Raw genomic sequence first — 8,253 nt, 5'->3', positions numbered from 1 at the left:
AAAAAAAACAACCTTAGGTTGTTAACCCTCCAGAAGAGAAGCTTATTATTACCCTGCAACATATGCAGTTCGATTTACCCTGTCTAAATATCAAACATCTTTGGCATATCATGCAACAGGTATTTTCCATCAAATATTGATATGTTGAACTTTAAGTCCTTACAGAATATGAAGGAAAAATAATTTTATAAAAGTAAAAATAAGCATTAACGTATTACAAAGAAATTTAGAAATCTAACCATATACAGAATTGTAACAGGACAGACCTGTGACATTTCTTTTTGTCCTTGTGTCTTTATTTATTACCCTTTATTTTTTAATTTTTAATTTTTAAAAAATTATTATTACCCTTTTAAAAAAAACAAAACAGGGCTGGGGAGATGGCTTAGTAGGATAAGTGCTTGACTGGCAAACGCAAGGATCTGAGTTCAATCCCTGGTTCCGCAAAAAAACAAAAAACAAAAAACAAAAAACCAAACCTTTACTTGAGAGACATTATGACAATAAATGGTATGTCATGACAAGAAGTACATATGTAGAAGACCAGGATGGGAGGCATTCCAAGTGTGACCCCTCTATTACACATTGCCATCCTCAGTGCAGCTGCCTGGCTCACGGGCACCAGCATATACAGTTAGGGTGAGAATCTCACCAGCCAACCATTAGTTTCAAAAACCTGCTGTTGTACCTAGGATCATTGCCCCACCCATCTCATGCATACAAATGCATGGCTTTGCCCCTGTCATGTTTCCCAGCTTTTCTCCTTGCCCACTCCTCATTGTCCAATCCTCAAGTTCTTTTATTTGTGTTGTAACTTTCTATATGTAATTTCTCTTTTAAGTTCTTGTACTAAGGAGACAATACGATATTTACAGATGTGGGTCTGGTTTATTTCTCTTATATCTTCAAGTGGCATCCACTTAAATATGAAGGCACATTTTAATGATACAGATAATAAAAAAAGATGCGGAATTAATGGCCAGTAATATAAGAATAGGTTTCTTTATGTTAGTATCGCATTGGGACAATAAATTCCCCTTAATTCATTATGCAAATTTGAGGCACCCATAAATTAGGTTTCGTGTTCTGTTAATGATAATATAAATATTGTAAGTGAAGGTTTCTTCCTCAGTGAAGGAAGTACAGAAAGTACTGTGATTTCCATATTTGCATCTTCACCTACAAGTACATGAGTCCTGGAAGAACTTGAGAATGGTGTTGTGCATGTGCTGTGCTGAGGTCTGGGTGGTAGCACAGGTTGGTTTAGCTGGCCGCTCTCTTTTAACATAGAAGTGAGCACTGATATTACCCCAGATATGTTATGAACTTCAGTGTAGAAAAGGATTAATTTTGGCTTTATATTGGTTAGTTCCTGTAGAAGATTTCATATAACCCCCAACACTTTCAGGATGGGTTTTATACATTTGGAAATGTCATAAACATTTGGAATTCATGGTGTTCTGAGACACAGGCATTACGTATTTGTGCCTGTCTCCATTGCTAGATCATTGCCCCTCTCCAGCTCTCTCTCCTCCTGGGTTCAGAGATGAGCAACAGTAGGAGCAAGTGGGCAGAGCTCCTGAAGTTGGTGGATATGGACCATTTTACCTGAGCAGAAAGCAAAGAAGTAAACTGAAGTCACACATTATCAAAAAAGCAAGCAGTTTCTTTCCTTCGTGGGCTGTTATATTCTCCCTGAGTGTCCACATAATACCTATGCAATGAACATAAATAGCGTAAACCTAACGCTAACACTTACAAAAAATCATATATGAAGTTATTGTGAATTTGGAGAATGGCACTTTAGATGGAGATAAGCACTGCCCGAGGTTACATATAAATGAAGGTCCTTAAATATTTGGAAAACGAGAATAAATTGTCTTTTTGTGGAGTTATGTAAGTATTTTAGGTATCCTTGAGATACTTGGGAGTGAAAAATCTTTCCCTTTGAATCTCATATTGCCCCAAAGACATAATTTGCTCTAACATTTGCAGTTCTTGGCTCTGAAAGGAGGCCTTAGTAATTGTGCATGTATGATGTTGCTCTGATCTTTTGAGAGTTCCATACATCAGCATGATCTAGTGTGCACTGACATTTGTCCTCACTGCTGCCTTTATTCATCTTGTGAATCATCCCTGAGATTAGGGCAGCTCCACCAGGTGTGGCTGACCAGCAGGACATGGTTAAATGTGAAAATATGCTTAGAGTGTTTCCATCTAGTAATCTACACATTCGTTTATAAACTCTTAATTATAGTTTGATACAGAGAACTATGTTGTCTGATGGGAAGTTTCATCTCACATTCATCAAATCCCAAGAGTATTCAGAACTATTAAATGCATTGAGTTTAGTTTCAGTGTCTTCTAATCCTGTGAACAGCTGTTTCCTACCCTATATCTACTGTGGTTTACGCTCACTAGACCAGTGTATAAACTCTTTGCGAAGTTTTAATATTTCATTATGAGATGCAGTGGAAAGCATTTTTGGTGGTACAGAAGCCCCTTGCTTAAGGACTATTGTGGGATTAAGAACAATTTCCCACTGCAAATAGTTTCATTATATTCTTTATAATGGGTGTAATTATTTAATGACAACGTATTTGAACTGAGATGATTGAGCATACAAACATGTGAGCAATAAAAACTGAATAGGCTGGGCCTTTTTATGCCTAGGGTAGAACAGAAAAATTTGTCACCCATGAAAAGAAAAATTTGAAAGATGCCAGTTTGAAAGTATATTGCTCATGAAAACAGGACTTACATAGTACAGTATTGAGTGAGCATTAGCTGTTTCTCTTGAAAAATTGCCTTGTAAGAGCAACTTTGTTGAATGGATTTCCATGGCAATCCTGTTAAAGTAGTGTTTCTTCCAGCTGAGGAAGAGTGATGTGCCTTTAGCTTTATATACAGAGAGCTGTTTTTGTTGCAGCAGACTGCTCTGGCTTTTGACCTGGTCTTATCCTACTTTGTCTTGCCCCTGATGTGCCCACTGTGATGACTTAAATTATTGCTTCTCACTTGGTAATTAGATTCAGGCCAGAAAACATTTTGAGCATCTATCAACAGTGGGAGATACTATGCTAGACCTTTTTGGGGAGGTAAGTCTTGTATTTATAGTTTAGCATGAAGCTAGCTCTGAATGTTGTTAACCAAAACACAAGAGAATGTGTGTTTTGTGTTCTACTGGGAAAGCAAAAGCTCAAACTGAGAAAGTACAAATCTACCTTATCGTTCATTGGATACAGATAAAATCAGCTGCAAAGTTAACGGGAAGAAAACTGTCTTTCTCCCAGAGACATGCTGCAGCCATAATTCCATTCAAGTGACCAGTGCTGCCCTATTTACCAAGTAACTTCGTTCTCTAAGATCATGGACTATCTAAAAGTAAAAGATATTTTACTTTTTTATTATATTACTAATAAAGAAATACTCCACTTTTATGTCACTTTGACATCAAAAAGTAACCTTGATGTCTAAAGCAAATGCAACATGTCTGGTAAAGTGTTTCTTAGATACCATGGATGTCATCTAAATGCTGTAGTTTCCATGGGTGCAGGACCTTACAGCAGTCTGAAGACTGCACTTGATGTCCTTCAGCATCTTTGTTCTGAACCTACCAAAGTCATAACCCACTGAGATTTTACCATTCTCTCAAAGCTTACATGTTCTATGGTTCCTTTATGTGAGTGGGTCAAGAAGCTGGATTTTGTCAAACTACTAGGATGCCTTAGGTTGATTAGGTGAGAATGTCAGAAGGTCAGAGAAGCTAATTTTAACTGACTATTAAATGCTTAGAGGTTAGCTTTATTAATTTATTTGTCACTGTCTTAAAGTTTATTGTGGATATGAGGTCAAAGTCAATCTTTTGATAATTCTTAGTACTAAATGTTATATGTATATGTTTGCATAATATATGTGCATAGCATACCGTCTTTTTTACCTTGCCCTACACTTACATGTCACTTTTCTTCCAGAGTAGTACTTGTTTCTGAAAGGTAGTGTCCATGTTTACAATTTCACATTATTATTATTATTATTATTATTATTATTATTATTATTGTTATTAGCTAGCACTGGCTAATAGAAGAAACATTGAGTATATACTTTCCAGGGTGAATCATAGTGGATTCTGTCTTAGCTATTTCCTTTAGTTTTCCCAAGTTCGAAACCTACCACATTGTGATAGCCTCTTTATCACAGTTCCACCTTTGCCTAATAAAGCACAAATTACCTTTGGGCAATGAGGCGCTGTATCGTGGCTGGTTTTTATAGCTCTGTTTGTCTGCTATCATCTAAATGTCCGTGGATAGATGTGTTTGTCATAATGTGTGCTAAGTGCAAATAAGCCCCTCATCAGCAGTATCATTAGTGATGAAATAGATTCATAGGAACTAGGAGACATGATAAACTGTCCAATTACACACTTAGGAAACACAGAATGTCATTTGCCATTGAAAATGTATGGAGGTAAATATGCAATTCCTCACCCCAACTTAATTTGCTTTTTAAAACTATGCTTGTTTACATTTGTTCATCTACTTTAATCAAATCATGGTGAAATAAATTATAATTGACATTAGCTCAGGAAAACTTGAGAAGAAATGAATAGATCTGAATGTGGTAGCATAGAAAAACAGCCTTGAGGGGCTGGGGAGATGGCTCAGTAGAATAAGTGCTTCCCTGGCAAGTGCAACAGCCTGAGTTCAATCCTTGGTTCTGCCAAAAAAACCCAACCTTGATCACTAACTGTACCTTCAAGTGACCCATGCTATTTCTGTTGAGGATTGGTGAAGTAGAAATCTTCCTCGTGATTGCTGGAGGTGAATCTTTGGTAGTCTGTTTCCAGTGACACCTTTCCTTGAAACTTAGTATGCAGTGACACCACTTACCAGAAAGTCCACAGAAATAAGAATAGCAACAGCCTTTGAGTAGCCAGAAAGGATTTGATGTATCTACATACTAAATTCACTTAACGTTCTTTTCTCACAGTAAATCTCCTCAGTTCATGTTTGCTTGTCATGTGGGATTTGGTCCTAAAAATGTCATTATATTACATGTTGAGCTAGTGACACAGAACTTACTTGTGTTCCTGTCTCCACAGCTCCCAGACTTTGGTTTGATGAAGCACTAATGCCTCACTAACATGTATCCCTGAAGTAGTTCAGAGTTCCCCCCAACCCCTGCCACTAAGTGAAGGAACTAGTGGGGAGTGATCCTCAGTGTTCTCTACTAAATCTTTTGCAATTTACTGGTCTGTTTTCTAATCAGGTTACTAAAATTATAATCTCAAATCCTTTCAGAGCTCCTATCTCATACTACAAGTTGAGCTTAGGCAAGGCTGCTTTACCAACATGAGAGTAGGGACAGGGTTTTATTTCTTTCCTTTCTTCCCCACTCCTCCTTTCAGGCTGAGAGGCTGGGGAGTTGCTGTCCTGTCTTTAATGAGCTGTTTTTGCCAATGTGATTTCTAATCCTGTAGATTCATTATAGCCAGACAGGGCAATAGTTGGCTGGTGGAGCTAGCCCAGGGTTCTCTGAGTCATGCACTGCTCACTTGAGATGTGTCAGCCCCACAAGACTGCAAACCTGTCTGTTCAACTTTTCATGGCCCCAACTGAGGCTGGCCAGGAATTAATGGAGAATAAGATGCCAACATCTATAAACATCAAGAAATAATCTCTTGAGCCAGCCACCAAGACTGGGCGAGATGGCACAGGCCTGTAATCCCAGTGCTGGGAAGGCTGAAAACAGGAGAATCATTAGGAGTCTGAGCTGTGTGGTGAGACCCTGTACCAAATACTTAAATTTTTTAAAAAGGAGGTGAAAAAAGGAGGGAGTTACTTTGTTTCACAGTCCAAAGTTTCAGTCCCTGTGCATTTAGCTTAAAAATAGAAACAGCATGGCAAAGGGGCCTGGTAGGAAATCTATTCATGTCATGTTAGCCAGAAAGGAGAGAGGGAAGGGAGGAAAAGGGCCTGCGATATACTTTTAGGCCACACCCCCTTGTCTTCCTCTTTCAGCCAGACTCCACCTCCCAGCAGCTCATTTGGGTGCTGAACATGCCCAGTGGATGAATCTGATGACAGCACTCCAAGATTCAATCACCATCCAAAAGCTTTCCCCCTAGGTCTGTGAGAATTAGGGGACGTTTCAGATCTAAACATGGTCACACAGTCATGAGACTTCTATCCAGATTTCAGAAGATGACCTGGGAATCCAGGCAGAAATATGTAACAGGGTCATAGTCCTTAACAAGTGTCCCTGAGAGGGTGAGGTACGAAGCAGTGAGAATGAAGCTGCAGATATATGGGGGCCTCAGGAAGTTAGAGATGCTTGGAGCATGGCTATCTGCTGAGGAAAGTAGCCTGCCATGACGATGTCACCAGGAGAGGGGTGCTATGTGGGCTGCCTGTGCAGTACTGCAGCACTGGGGCTGCTCACGCCTTTGGAGCTCCCCGCTCTCCACAGCCTGCGCTGCATGGCGGACACAGAGCTAGAGGATTTAACATTTGCCCTGGTGAGTGTCAGTCTTGCTTTGGTCCAATTCCTTTCTATCCCATATTCCTCCGTTTTAGAATGAGAATGTTTATTCTGTGCTTTTGTAAATTGGAAGCATTTAACTTTCTTCTTGATTTTTATAGGAATGCAGCTAAGAGTTTGCCTTGAGTGCCAGAGAAAACTTTGGACTTGGGACTTTTCATCAACACTGAAATTGTTAAGACTTGGGCAACTCTGAAAGATGGAATATGCATTTTGCATAATAAGATGAACACGAACCTTTTGGGGGTTGGGAAGAATGTCATGGTTTAGATCTAAATTGTCCTCTCACCGTCTCCTGTATTTGAAAGGGGATTAGGTCATGGGAGATGATACTTCTGCATGAATGAATCCACTGAAAAGTTTATAGCTGAATATGCTGTTCAGAGGGGAGGCCTGTCAAAGGAATCAGGTCACTGGGAGTGTGGCCTGGAAGAGTATATTCTAGGCCCTAGTTCCCACCCCCCTCTGGTTGCCGTGGCATGAGCAGTCTTCCTCCGCTGTGGCGCATCACTGTGCTGTTTGGGCTTGCAGCCAGCCAGTCATGGAGAGAACCTTCTGAATCTGTAAGCCAAGATAAACCTTCCCTTGAGTTGTTGATACCAGGCATTTTAGCCCAGTGACAGGAAAGCTGGTAATATAGTTGCCATGTGCCAGGCAATGTTGTAAATACTTCACATTTAACTCTAGTGATCATCTCATGAGTGGTACTTTACAGTCTCCATTCATGGAGAAGAAAGTTGAACCCCACAAAATGAAGGCTTGACCAGTGTTTCATACTTTATTGTTTAGAGCCTTTTGGATGCAAATAACAGAAAATTCAAATTGATTAGTTAAGTGAGAATTTCATCTCATAGCAAAACATCCTGCAGGTAGGCAGCTCCAGGATTTAGTGGCCCAGCAGCACCATGAGGGGCTTAGTTTCTCCCATCTTCCTGGGGGTGCCTCCGCCCTGGCTTTATATTCAGACAACGGAATCATCTCTTCCTGAGAGTGTTTTGTAAGAGGAAGCTTTTCTTTTCTGTATTTTTTTAGTAAGGGTCTACAGGAGTCTCACTACGTAGATCGGACTTGTGATCCACCAGGGTTCAGCCTCCCAGAGTCCTGGGATCACAGTCTCAATCACTGTCTCTGCCTAAGCAGGAAAGGAAGATTTTCTACAAGGTGCCAGATGAGTTCCCATTTTTCATTGGTCAGAAATGCATGTGTCCTTCTCATGGTGAATGCACTTAAAGGACTAGCTTAGTGAGAAACCAAGTAAAATCAGGTGGCCTATTAGAATAAAACTGATTGTGTTTGGAAGAGGTCAGAGACATACGTTTCAGTTAGCTGTATGACCAAAAATGTCTGCTAGGAGCAGAGCAGGGCGGGGCGGGGCGGGGCGGGGCGGGGCGGGGCGGGGCGTAGATTCGTACCCAGACTCTCGGGTATCAGAGCCTGGGCCCCTGTAACTTCCCTTGTGTTCACATTTACATAGGAGTTGGTTATGGCAATTATAAGGGGTATGGCTGGGACAAAGCCTAGTTTTCTTTTTAGAAATTTACATCTTATTTTGTTTTGGTAACTATTAAACTTTGTTCACTTCTCCTGACATTAATCAAGTGGTGTGTGGAGCAAATGAGCTCTTGAACAGTGGTTTTTTTTTTAAAAAAAATTTTGTTAAAAATAATCTTTATTTATTTGGTAGAGGGTCTTGGCACACAGCTCAAACTCATA

Source organism: Octodon degus, unplaced genomic scaffold (genome assembly GCF_000260255.1).
Source record: "Octodon degus isolate 3935 unplaced genomic scaffold, OctDeg1.0 scaffold00014, whole genome shotgun sequence".
Taxonomy (NCBI): Eukaryota; Metazoa; Chordata; class Mammalia; order Rodentia; family Octodontidae; genus Octodon; species Octodon degus.
This window is presented reverse-complemented; position numbering follows the sequence as displayed.